Below are 14,561 nucleotides of genomic sequence, written 5' to 3'. Positions count from 1 at the left end.
CCCTAAGCAGTGTTCACAACAATGATGCTCATGCATCAGGAAATGTCAAATTATTTCAGAAGGAGGAGAAACCTGTGAAACAATCTAAATAAATTTCCACCAACTGCCTTTTATTTTTTAAAGATGATGATAAAATGGGAGTAAGTTATGTAATCTTCAAAAATTAGCTATATAAAAAACAGTCCCAGCCGCAGCTAGATAAATGAGCTATTAGCTGTACTTTGAGTACTTGTTCTGTTTTATGTGCTATGTTCATTATTTCCCCCCTTTGAATTGTGGCAGGAATTAGCCACCCACATGCTAAACATTCCAAGTTAAATCCAGTTTACAATAATCACGAATTGCTTTCCAAACATGAAAATGGCAGTCTTGTAAGTCACTTACAAATGCGTTCCCCTAAATTAATTCACAAGATAAAAAGGATGGTGTCAACGTGGGCCAGTCTCAACTTGACAGTCTCTGCCAGGACTCGGAGAGGTAGCCCAACATAACATGTTAGGGTTGGTGCACAGCACCCAGCTCAGGCTTTTGAAAGGAAATGAGGACAAAACAAGGTTTAAAGCTAGCCTGAGTAGGAGGGGCAAAAGATGAACTTGTTAAGATAATGCTCGACTTCTCCTTAAGCCCTAACCTGCAGGATGTGGAGTCTTACAAGGTTGTGTTCCTATTATCTCCAGTTTCTGCTATGGACAAATGAAGCCACGGTAGTTCGGCCAGACAGCTTCTGCAGCCTGCGTTCCAGCTGTGGTGGGAGATGCAGCAGATGGGGCTCGAGCTCTGGGGCTAACAGGACTTTGGACAAGTCCTGTCACCTCTGTCTCTGGATCTCAGTTTGCTCATCCACAGAATTCGAGTTAGCACTGACGATCTCAGTTCCTTCTAGGTGTGGGGTCTAACAGCTTTATCTAATCACAAGATTCAGAGACAGGCCTGGTAACTGAGGACTGGCCTTTGGGGTGGAGGAACAGTTGTTGTTGCTGGTATCCCCCTCCCTACGTCTTTAATCAGCTATAGTGAGCATCACAAGCAGTGAAGAAAATGATATGAACCACTCTGAAGAGTCAGGGGAAGAGGAAAATCTTGGAATTGAGATGGTGGAAGGAGATCTGACCAAACCCAGTCCCTTTTCTTGAAGAGTAAGTCATTGTTAAGTCAGAAGCCAGTAGGACTTTATCCTATCTGCTCTCTGCCCTGACACAGACAATAGCCAGAACCATCACCCCACTGAGCTCCAGTGTGTTTACAGCAATGCCCCGCGGAGCCAGAGCAGGTCGATGGGATATAACCATAAGACTCACCTGGTCTGTTTTTGGAGGTATGATCATTTGGCTGTGAAACAGACCTGCGCTTGTGACTGAGCAAATGACCTCTCAAGTTTTATTTGCATTTCAGTGACATGGGATAATAGTCTACCTTACATGATTCTGAGTAAATTAGATACAAATGACGTACTTAACACAGTCCTGGGACATGGTAAGGACCCAAGAAATAGAGAAGCTCTATAGTTTATGAATGCAACTCAGGAACTTCCATAGTTGACAGCCACACACCAGGCGAGTCTGTTGTGCCCTTCAGTGCTGGGAGGCATTAGCAGTTGTGGAAAACCAGTAACCCTCCTTTGGAGGGAGAAATCTCTGGGTTCCCAGCATTTGAGAACACAAGAATGCAAGAGAGAATGTAGGATGTTCGTGTTTTCCCTTCACGCAAAGTATTGTCTCCTGTCTTTTATCCCAGAGCAGAAAGGAACAGGAGGAAAACACATATTTCGTAACAAAAGGGAACTGAATTCTGACTATAGAGTAGTTGCCCGCTCCCTTCACCCACTCTGACCCCACCCAACAAGGACACAGGAGCCTGCCCTGCACTGAGGGACAGGCTACCAATTTCCCACTGAGCCTGTGGCCAGCTTCCCATTCTTTATTGCAGCAGAGAGCAGGAAGCAGCCCAGTTCAGGTGGCCAAGATGCCAGAGGGCAAAGCTGCAGGCTGAATGGCGATTTTCCTTAGTGCTGCTGATTACCTGGAGCTGAGATGACTGGTGTTTCTTCTACTTTGAAAAGCCCTTACACCTGGCCACACACGCAATTTCCCAAATTCAGCTGCATGTGTCCTTGGGTCTTTAGAGAGATGCATGTAATCAGGATATGATTCTATTATGTACCTTAACAGGAATGCAATACATCCTCATGCAATCTTAATATTAAGGTCTAATCCCCACCCAACAGATGGTTGAAGAGAAGGGATTTCCTATGAACATACTTTGGCTTTTAAAGAGCAGTCTATCATTATACATCAATGAATAAAGATACTGGCATTTCAGAGCCCTTTGTAATTCATTTAATGTACACAATTTATGTTTAAAAGAATAGCCTATCTATTTATATTATGGCCCCCCTTTATAGCAGCTAATGGTTACAAAAACTGGAGAGGCAGTTTTTTAAGGAGGACTGCAAAAATCAGCCTGGTTTTAAAAGTCAAATCTGTCTCTTACTAGCTTGGTAATTTTCAGCAAGTCACTTAACTTCTCTCTGCTTTCATATCCACTTCAGAGGACTGTGGTGAGATTTCAATGAGCTAATACACGTAAAAATACATATGTGCTGTGTCAACAGCTATTTTGGAACAATGCTACCAGGTAACATCATCTGATGTACAGCCCTGGGTTCAGACTGCTACCTATTTCCATTTAAGGGCTGATCCACACATTTTTAACAAACTCAGGACAAGATGGTGTGCAATCGGGGGGACTGTCAGCACACTACTTGTAGTTTTAAGAAGACTTGAGCATTGCTGCACTGGTGATGAAAGCACAGTTAACTTTGTGAATCTCAGTAAATTCATTGTTTTCAGGATGTGGAAAGTGGCCATTGCTGCATTTTTAACTTTTTTGGGTTTTTTGTTTTGTTTTGTTTTCGTTTTTGAGAAAAAAGGTGTTGCATCAGCTTGAAGGTTTTAAAATATGGATTGCTCACACTCTTGGCCATAAACTTGCTTTAGCATGAAAAGGACACTATTGATTTTCAAAATTCAATTTTTGCAAAAACCAAGTCTGTTTATATTAGGTGAACTTGTCCGTGGCATAGCTGTACTTAGGCATTTTAGCCAGTTCCATAATCGATACACTTTGCTTCACTGGAATTGACTTGGCCTAACCATTTCTCCTTCAATAAAAAATCTCACTCAGGTCTTTTGTACCAAAGTGCTTCCATCTTCTGTTCCTAAAAATAAATTGTTCTTAAGTTCCCCACACACTCAAGCACACACCTCACCTCTCTCCTCTCCCTTACAGCCCTGTGGTCAGAGCCCACCCTATGTCTGATGTCTCCAGTCAGGCACCGTGGGGTCTGATGGCCGCCAGGCAAAACGAAAGGGTGAAAGGTGATAAGCTGCCTAATGTGACAGAACATATCAGCACTAAATTAGTAGCAGAAATGAATCTTAGAAGGTCAGGCATCCATCAAAACTTCAAGGGGACAAGTAAATGTGAATTCAAACACAGCGGTTTATATGTTGGCACTGTGGGCTTTGACACCTGTGCCCAAGTCTCAGCTCAGCCATCTATCAGCTCTGTGATGATGGATAAGGCACTTACCTTCTCTGTGTCTCATCTGCAAACTGAGAAAAGCAAGTGTAGGAACTGTTTGGGTGACCATATTAACCGACCATCCAAACCCAGACCCTCTAAAAGTGAAAGAGGGTGCCATCAATAATTAGGCTAAGACAACAGGCATAAATAAAGGCTGTGTATAGGCAAAACTGAATGCAAGGCCATCTTGGTAATAATCTTTAACTTGAATGGTTGCTGTGAAAGTCAAATAAGGCAATCCATGTAAAATCACTTAGCCAGATATTTAGTGTGATGGTGTCAGTAAATGGTAGCAACATGAGTGGGGCTTAGGAGTCAAGGGGTCCAATAGGAACCACACAGAGGTGGGAAGGGCTGGGCGGCTTGAGAACCTGGCTCTGCATGGAGGTTGGCTGACTTGCAGAGAGACTAAATCTCAGGGTGGGAGGGCATGCAGGCCCCAGACATCGGGGGGTATTGAAGTGATTTTCCTGCATGAATGGGGTGCAAGCAGGCAGACGCAGGTTAAGGTCAGGTTGCAGTCCAGAGAGAAGCTGGTGTGAGGGCTAGGAACTAGACCTGGAGCTTCATTAGCCAGGCTGACTTCAGATCATGGCCAGATGAAGGAAGGAAAGGAGAGTTCCAGCTCTCTCTTCATGTGGCCTCCCAAGAGCTTGGTTTGCTCTATACCTGAGATCCCTAAAATCTTCACCTCTTAGCTTCAAGTCTACTCCAACCCCAAAGGCCTATTTCTACATATTCACCTAGATATTCTGCTCCCTGCCCAATTCAACACTGCCTTTCTCAACCAGCTTGTTTCTGAACCAGCTCCGCCTTGCAACTGCCCCGTTGTTTTTAAGACAATGGACATTTTTCTGCAGACACTGGGGAAATCTTTGATACTTCCTTCTTCATTACCATCCATGTGCACCAAGTCTAGCTGATGAGTACAGGGGTCAGAAAGCAGCCTGTGCTGGGAATATATGCAAAAACCAGCGCTTGGTGCCATAGGTGGTTTAGCCCAAGAACTTCAGTCCAGAGATAACAGCAAGCCAAGAAAGGCCAGAACAGAATCCGGAAAGGGAGTCATTACCACGTGCAATGTGGTCCCAAGCCACCCCAACCACAGAGAGGATTTCAGAGCTGAAGGCAGATTCTCAGAGGAAAACTGGTGGCCAAAAGAGAGTGAAGAATGCAAAGGGGACCCCAGAAGAGTAAGCAGGACGTGGGTGAGCAAGGCATGGACAGCATTATGTCAAACACGTGTCAGCCAGCTTTCTCTTGTCCCCAGTGTAGATTCCAAAAGCTGTGAGACCTATAGGAACCCTCAGATCTCCTAGTAACTCGTGAGCAGGTTCCCATATTTCAGCTCCTCACAACACCCCCACCCCATTATAGTTCTTACCACTTTCAATCTCCTGGTACTCCAAGTGCCGGACAAAGATGAATTGCAAAATAGCAATCTATTTCCAATTTCCAATTAGACTCATGCCGGTTATAAATGTTTCACATATTTTCTTAAATTTTCTTAACATTTTGCCTCTACAGCTGCTTGTCTGTGAGGCAGCATGAGCAGATGAATAACAATGAATGAGCAAGTAGCAAACAAAGTTACTGAAATGATTCAGAAGCATCTGGTTTTTCTTGGCTCAGCACCTTGGTGTTACTCGTATTATTTTTGGTCTTTTAAAATATTTACTCACATCCTCCCGCCATTCTCCTCACTGTCAGAGAGCAAGGGAAGCCTCCCTTTCCAGATGCTCTCTACATTCTCATCCATTCCAGCATCTTGCTTCACCCACCACACTGTGACTGCTACTGGCTCCTGACCCTCAGCAGCACAAAAGCTTCTCCCACATGTGAAACGAGCAAATATAAAAGTCCTTCAACCCCGCAATTCCTAGGGTTACCACACTGTCTTGGCTTCCCTCACAGGCAAACAACTGGAAAGAATCATCTAAAGATCCTGCCACATGATTTTTATATGGGAAAAAGATGGCTGGAGTCCTTTGATGCTCTTTTTTCTCTTACAAAAGTGCTGTTCTTGAATCCTTCATAGAATGAAATTCCATGTGGAACCCTTCTTCAGGGTTGCTTCGGCACCCTTATCCAGGGAGTAGGTTCATCTTGATGAAGCTTTAATATGTTAACTTTCCTTCCTGCCTCCCTCTTTTCCTTCCTAATAATACATAAAATGAGGGAAGGAAGGAGGGAAGAAGGGAGGAAAGGAAGAAAGGAAAGGAAATTTTCTTTATTTATTGAATATTTCTCCATTGAATGAGAACTGCCTGGAGGCTAGCCTGTGCCAGGCCCTGCCCCAAGCTCTGAGGAACACGAGACAAGAGCCCTCGGCCCTCGGAGCTTACATTCTGGTCTCATCTCAAATAAAATATGACTCCTTCTATAGAAAACATGATTGATAAACACCTTAATGGTGTTTTTTTGTGTGGCATACTTAGCCTCAAATGAGTAACATCTGGTTTAATGCCCATAATTTCAGATAAGAAAAATTAAGCCCAAGAAGCAAGCCCAGGTCCCAAACCTAAGAGCCTCAACTTGACTGTCGCACCAGTAAATATCAGAAGTTATTTTATTGCATGCAGAATGCTTAGAAAAGCTCAGGGATGGATTGGGAGCTTTATTATGTGTGGTGTGAGCAGCTCCCTCTGATCATACTTCAGCCTGAGTCATGACTGATACCACAAGGCACTGAAGCAGTCGCTTAAATTGCTAAGCGGCCTCCAATTAGAAAATTACAGTATATCAACGCATTTGAGAACATGATTTTTTATTTCATTCACCTCGTATGCAAAAATAAAGCTGGCTCCAAGGAACAGATTCATGGCAAGTCAACTGAGGCCACAAAGGTTATGTCCTATCATTTATTTAAAAAAAGCAGAGATCACAAAAGTCACAAACACACACGATTACTAGCTTTACACGTCATACATCATCTTGTTCTGCTGCAGTTTCTACCGGTTTGAGTGGCTGGTTTCTAAAAACGCGAGGTAAAAAATCACACCCTTTGAAGAACTCGTAGTGTCCAGGTATGTATTGTGTTTTTTACAGTCATTAATGGAATTGTGCTTTCCACGTGTGGAACACCAAAAGTGAGTGATGTAACAGAGGAAATAGAGAGGGGCAGAAGATGGCGGCATGAGTAGAGCAGCGGAAATCTCCTCCCAAAACCACATATATCTATGAAAATATAACAAAGACAACCCTTCCCAGAATAAAGACCAGAGGACACAGGACAACATGCAGACCACATCCGCACCTGAGAGAACCCAGCGCCTCGCGAAGGGGGTAAGATACAAGCCCCGGCCCCGCGGGAGCCGAGCGCCCCTCCCCCCAGCTCCCGGCGGGAGAAGAGCAGGCAGAGCGGGAGGGAGACGGAGCCCAGGGCTGCCGAACACCCAGCCCCAGCCATCCGGGCCAGAGTGCAGGGCCCTCGATACTAGGAAAACAGGGCAGCAAGAACAGTGAGCGGGCACTGGAGGCTGGGCGACAGAGGACATAAGAAAAGCGCGCGACCATTTTTTTTTTGCTTTTTTGCTGTTATGTTTTGGCGAGCGCTTTTTGGGAGTTTTAAAGGGATAGGGACCCCAATACTAGGGAAACAGGGCAGAAAGACCGGTGAGCAGAGGCCTGAGGCTGGCACCGGAGAATAAAGAAAAACGAACGACCACCTTTTTTTTTTTTCTTTTTTTTTTTTTATTAAAAACTTTTTTTTTTTTTTTAAATTAAAAAAAATTTTTTTTTTCTTTTTTTTTGGTGGTCGTTGTTTTGTTTTGGCGGGTGCTTTTTGGAAGTCTTAAAGGGGCAGGGCGGGACACTTAATCCAGAGGTAGGGAATCCGGGATCTCTGGGCACCCTAACCCCTGGGCTGCAGGGAGCAGGGAGGCCCCTTACGGAGATAAATAGCCTCCCAGCAGCTCCTGCTCCAACGCGACTCCACCATTTTGGAGCAGCTGCCCGAGCCAGGCCACGCCCACAGCAACAGCGGAGATTAACTCCATAGCAGCCGGGCAGGAAGCAGAAACCCTGTCTGCGCGCAGCTGCGCAGCACAAGCCACTAGAGGCCGCTGTTCTCCCAGGAGAGGAGGGCCACAAACCAACAAGAAGGGAAGTCCTTCCAGCCGTCACTCGTCCCAGCTCTGCAGACTATTCCTATCACCATGAAAAGGCAAAGCTACAGGCAGACAAAGATCACAGAGACAACACCAGAGAAGGAGACAGACCTAACCAGTCTCCCTGAAAAAGAATTCAAAATAAGAATCATAAACATGCTGACAGAGATGCAGAGAAATACGCAAGAGAAATGGGATGAAGTCCGGAAGGAGATCCCAGATCCCAGAAAGGAGATCGCAGAAATGAAACAAACTCTGGAAGGGTTTATAAGCAGAATGGATAGAATGCAAGAGGCCATTGATGGAATTGAAATCAGAGAACAGGAACGCATAGAAGCTGACATAGAGAGAGACAAAAGGATCTCCAGGAATGAAACAATATTAAGAGAACTGTGTGACCAATCCAAAAGGAACAATATCCGTATTATAGGGGTCCCAGAAGAAGAAGAGAGAGGAAAAGAGATGGAAAGTATCTTAGAAGAAATAATTGCTGAAAACTTCCCCACACTGGGGGAGGAAGTAATCGAACAGACCACGGAAATACACAGAACCCCCAACAGAAAGGATCCAAGAAGGGCAACACCAAGACACATAATAATTAAAATGGCAAAGATCAAGGACAAGGAAAGAGTGTTAAAGGCAGCTAGAGAGAAAAAGGTCACCTATAAAGGGAAACCCATCAGGCTAACGTCAGATTTCTCAACAGAAACCCTACAGGCCAGAAGAGAATGGCATGATATATTTAATACAATGAAACAGAAGGGCCTTGAACCAAGGATACTGTATCCAGCACGACTATCATTCAAATATGACGGTGGGATTAAACAATTCCCAGACAAACAAAAGCTGAGGGAATTTGCTTTCCACAAAACACCTCTACAGAACATCTTACAGGGACTGCTCTAGATGGGAGCACTCCTAGAAAGAGCACAGCACAAAACACCCAACATATGAAGAATCGAGGAGGAGGAACAAGAAGGGAGAGAAGAAAAGAATCTCCAGATAGTGTATATAACAGCTCAATAAGGGAGCTAAGTTAGGCAGTAAGATACTAAAGAGGCTAACCTTGAACCTTTGGTAACCACGAATTTAAAGCCTGCAATGGCAATAAGTACATATCTTTCAATAGTCATCCTAAATGTTAATGGGTTGAATGCACCAATCAAAAGACACAGAGTAACAGAATGGATAAAAAAGCAAGACCCATCTATATGCTGCTTATAAGAAACTCACCTCAAACCCAAAGACATGTACAGACTAAAAGTCAAGGGATGGAAAAACATATTTCAAGCAAACAACAGTGAGAAGAAAGCAGGGGTTGCAGTACTAATATCAGACAAAATAGACTTCAAAACAAAGAAAGTAACAAGAGATAAAGAAGGACACTACATAATGATAAAGGGCTCAGTCAAACAAGAGGATATAACCATTCTAAATATATATGCACCCAACACAGGAGCACCAGCATATGTGAAACAAATACTAACAGAACTAAAGGGGGATATAGACTGCAATGCATTCATTCTAGGAGACTTCAACACACCACTCACCCCAAAGGATAGATCCACCGGGCAGAAAATAAGTAAGGACACGGAAGCACTGAACAACACAGTAGAGCAGATGGACCTAATAGACATCTAGAGAACTCTACATCCAAAAGCAACAGGATATACATTCTTCTCAAGTGCACATGGAACATTCTCCAGAATAGACCACATACTAGGCCACAAAAAGAGCCTCAGAAAATTCCAAAAGATTGAAATCCTACCAACCAACTTTTCAGACCACAAAGGCATAAAACTAGAAATAAACTGTACAAAGAAAGCAAAGAGGCTCACAAACACATGGAGGCTTAACAACACGCTCCTAAATAATCAATGGATCAATGACCAAATCAAAATGGAGATCCAGCAATATATGGAAACAAATGACAACAACAACACTAAGCCCCAACTTCTGTGGGACACAGCAAAAGCAGTCTTAAGAGGAAAGTATATAGCAATCCAAGCATATTTAAAAAAGGAAGAGCAATCCCAAATGAATGGTCTAATGTCACAATTATCGAAATTGGAAAAAGAAGAACAGATGAGTCCTAAGGTCAGCAGAAGGAGGGACATAATAAAGATAAGAGAAGAAATAAATAAAATTGAGAAGAATAAAACAATAGCAAAAATCAATGAAACCAAGAGCTGGTTCTTCGAGAAAATAAACAAAATCGATAAGCCTCTAGCCAGACTTATTAAGAAGAAAAGAGAGTCAGAGGAAATAACAACCCACTTTTTCTCTCCTCTCTCTCTTTTTGCTATTTCTTTTTTCTTTAATGTGGTAAAAATGCTTTACATGAAATCTACCCTTTTAAAAGATTTTTAAGTGCACAATACACAATTATTATCTGTGCCGAACAATGTTGTACAGTGGGTCTCTAGAACTTACTCAACTTAGATAACTGAAACTTTATCCCCATTGATTAGTAACATCCCCCTTTCACCTCCCCAAGCCCACTTTTCAAAAAAAGACTTGTTTTTTTTGAGCAACCCAGTCCACTTTTTAAATGTATTGCTTTGAGCACTTCCTGTCTGTCCCTCGTGGACAGTGGTAGTGTCAATCTTGTTAGGAGGCCAAGAGAGTATCAACACACTCACAGTATCTCTAGAGTGTCTTTGCTAACGGGAGGACAGGATGCAGGGTCTGAGAAGGGGGAGTCCAGGAGCCAGCCATGGCTTCTGTGTCTTTCCTTTAGAAACAGGCTGTGCAAAACAGTGCTCTAGCTATTACTAGAAAGAGAATGAATGGCTGCAAATTGGTGTGTTAAACTGGCGTTGAAAGTTACCCTAACCAAATGGTTTAGTGCTGTCTTATGTCAATGGAGAGTGACCAAGGCTCCTTATGGGCAGTGGTATCTTATCGGTACTGTGAAGTTGTTAGCTTTAAAGTCACTGGTTAGCTACTAATCGCAGAAGGAACAGTAGTAGTCTTAGCAATCTTCCATGGTATGTGCGTTTACCAACAACATATATACCTATGTACATAGGAACCAGCAGCAGGTGCCGGAGACTCCGGTAAGCGACAGGTGGAGTCTAGCACGGTATGCTCAGTGTACATCAGAGTTCTTATTACAGAGTTTTGTTCAAAATACTATGAAAAGATGTAGAGGAGCAGTTAGATTTGGCCAGGGGGTTAGATAGGGTTTCTTAGAGGCTAAGATATTTGAGCTGCATCATGAAGGATGAATGAATGACACTTGGGAAGTAAAGTGAGGAGAAGTTTCACACCTGAAAAGCTACATGCCTCAGGCAGGCATCCCACTTTTGCAGGCAGATGCCACTTATCTGCTGAATGCTGAGATTTCTCAGTAGAAGGGTCTCCCCCCATGTCCCCTCTGAGAAGAGGCCTCAGAAAGCAAATGTTCCTCCTCTTCGCTGTATAGTCCTACTTAGGAAAGGTCCAAACTGTCATCCTCAGTATCATGTGGTCATGGCATCATTTTCCTAGGTTCCTAAATGGCATGGTGAATAAAGGCAGGCCCTGAACAGTGACTGCCCTGGCAGCATGCCACCACCACAGGGCTTCCTCAGTGAGTTTATGCAGAAGTAAGCTGCTGCTTCTTACTTTATAGACAGACATGAAAGAAAACTTCTTCCATTTATCTTTTTGGCCTTAGTGGCTGAGATTTGGTCAGCTCTTCAACTCTCTTTAACTGATGTGTATACTGAGATACAGACAGTATTTTAGTAACCACTTATCACAGTGTGACAAGAGCCGGGCCATGCCTCACGGCATTGGTCAGAGGCTCAGGCAGACAGACAAACACCTTCACACACGTAGAAAGAAAGAAACCAGGAAATGTCATCTCATTACCCAGAAAGGGCCTGGAATATTGTGACATGCTCAGTACACACTGAAGAGTTGCTATGAACCATATCAGTGTGGCCTGCCCGGTATGGACAGGTGAGGACCGACAGATGACCAGGGAAAATTTTGAGTGACAAATGCCCTGTCTATGTATATATACATATACAATATAAGATATGAATGGGAAGGAAATGCAGAAGGTTATAGTTTTGAGTTAGAGTCTGGTGTACCCCTCCTCCAAGAGAGTCTGAGGTCTTTGATGGCGGGAGGAAGGCCTTTGTCTTATCATTCCACCAGAAGATCCCGACTGTGCAACTTTCTCTGTCAGAATCAGAGAAAAGACCCACCATCCCGAAACTCAGCTTTCCTAGTTTTCCTGACTTTATGTTAATCAAGTGAACCTTTTATACAAAACTGCACAGCCCAAGCCCAGAAATTCTCTTCACTTATTTTAGTTTCAAATGAGAGCTTTTATCTAATGATAGTCTTTGTTCTAAGTTTTATGGAGTGGAGTTGCTGGTATTTCATTAGCACCCTCGATCCCTAATGGCCTTGTCTACTAAAACTCCAAGAAATATTGTCTCTTTAAAATTTTACAATGTGCATACATTCCGATAATATAAGGTCAATGATTCCCAAGCCACTTGGGGGAAAGAAGCCATGTTTTCTCACATGAAATGCTCAAAAGCAACTGGAGTCTTCTATCTGCTCCTCAGCTATAATTATCACAGAGCTCACTGCTAAGTTCAGTTCGGTCTACCAAATGTAAATATTGTAATGACAAAGTCAACATAAATGATAATGACTAATATTTCTTCTTTTATTAAAGTGTCATTGATATAAATCTTATGAAGGTTTCACATGAATAATATTGTGGTTTCAACATTCACCCATATTATCAAGTCCTCACCCCCCATTGCAGTCACTGTCCATCGGTGTAGTAATATGCCATAGAATCATTACTCGAATGACTAACATTTCTTGAGCATGTCCTGTGTGTTCAGCAGTTTCTCATTTAATCTGTGACATAAGCATAGGATTATTCCTTACAGTGGGTTGAAAGGTGGCCCTCAAAAATATATGCCTATACCCTCATGTCTGGAACTGGTATGTGTGACCTAATTTGGGAAAAGGGTCTTAGGACATGTAAGTCAAGGATTTTAAAATGAGATCACTTTGGAATATCTGGGTGGGTCCTAAAGCAAATGAAAAGTGTCTTTATGAAAGACAGAAGGGGGAGACACAGAAAGTAGAGGAGATGGCAAATCAAAGACAGATCAGAGATTGGAGTGATGCGGCCACAAGCCCAGGAATGCCTGCAGCCACCAGAAACTGGAAGGGTCAAGGAAGGATTCACCTATAAAATCCCCAGAGGGAGTGCACACCTGCTGGGTACTTGATTTAAGACTTCTGGCCTGTGAAAGAATATATTTCTGCTACTGTAATATACCCAGTTTGCAGCAATTTGTTACGGTAGCCCTAGAAAACTAACACATCCCTATTTTGAAGTTGAGAAACCTGAAGCTCAGAAAGGTTAAATAACTTTTCAGGGCCACAAAACACACAGCTAGTATTAATATACAGTACAGCCAGGTTTGAATTCATCTTTCTGACTTAAGAACCTGTACTCTGAGCATAAAGCCACAGGCTGGCTTAACAGTCTAGAGAGCATTCATTTTCCTAAGGGAAAAAACAAGAATGCCCACAGTGTGCTGATGCAGAGTTTCAGAGCCCTTCCAGCAGCTTCCTGACTCCAGAATAAATTGTTTGCATTAAAAGAGCCATTAGGGTCTGTCTATCAGCAACGCAGTCAACGTGTGGCCCAGCATCCCAAGTCAGGGAAAGGTACTTCTATACATGGCCCCCAAAGGAGCAGTCCTGGCCTTGTTTTATTTCTCTAATCATATGTATGATCATCTTTACTCAAGCTGGGCAGTAATACAATGGAGAATGAACATCAAATTAAAATCTATAAAGAGCCTGAAATCAATCAAGCCCTTCATGAAACTAATTTTAGAAAAGAGGTCATTAGTTATATGAAAGTCAATCTGGCAGTGAATTGAAAAAGGGGACCTCAGTTCTCTTTAGAAAAATCCTTTTTAGTCATGAGATAGAATTTGTATTATCTTACGTCAGCAAAGTACAGATACCACAAAAAACTTACAAGTCTTTAGTAGTCAAAACAGTGATTTCATGCTCCAAAGAGAACAGGCTGACACTGAAGAACAGCAAACAACATTCGATTTCCCACAGCTGCCAGTCAAGCTCTCAGAAACACAAGGACACAACTTCAATAATTGATGAATTCAGTGGAGGGAAAAAAAAAATCTTTTAAAATGTGTCAAGTTTTGGCAATTCTAATTGGACCTCTATTAGATCAGTGTGGATGGCATATTAGTTTATGTACCATGATCTTGACTTTTGCCAAATCCTTATATTGCCTGCTGGTATACCTTTAATAAAATCTTTTGAATTGATGACTTATTTTTTTCCCACAAAATTTCATTTTACATTAAATCACTATATCTTGTCCATAAACAGAATAGAGTATCAGTTTCCCAAAATGGAATAACTAAAAGGAGTTTTAGAACATAAGGACAAAATTAAATAAATGTTGCCGTTCAGTTCTAGCTCAGTATTATTGCCTACCAAAGTTTAAGTCCAATTCCCCTCTAAGAAGGGGCAGAACAGCAAATACTGGGCAGGTGGTAAGGACAAACTAACACTAAACTGAGACTTTATCCTTGGTGTAATCAGGAATATTGAAAGAGAATGTAAATGAAAATATATTTCCATGGTGTGATTCAATGGTTTTGAAAGCTATGGGTGAAACAACCTGAAAACAGTCTTGAGTATGATCAGGGGTAGAGAAGTTCACAGAGGGATCAATTCTGACTCCATACAATAAAGAATATTGTAGACATAAAAGCTGTACCAAAAATGGAATCTGCTCTCTTGCCATTCCAACTATTTCTTGAGTGAAGACTCTTTGCTATACATGGTGATAGATCTTGG

The sequence above is a fragment of the Manis pentadactyla genome, chromosome 6, assembly GCF_030020395.1.
Source record: "Manis pentadactyla isolate mManPen7 chromosome 6, mManPen7.hap1, whole genome shotgun sequence".
NCBI lineage: Eukaryota > Metazoa > Chordata > Mammalia > Pholidota > Manidae > Manis > Manis pentadactyla.
The sequence above is the reverse complement of the archived record's forward strand: the minus strand, read 5'-3'. Positions refer to the sequence as shown.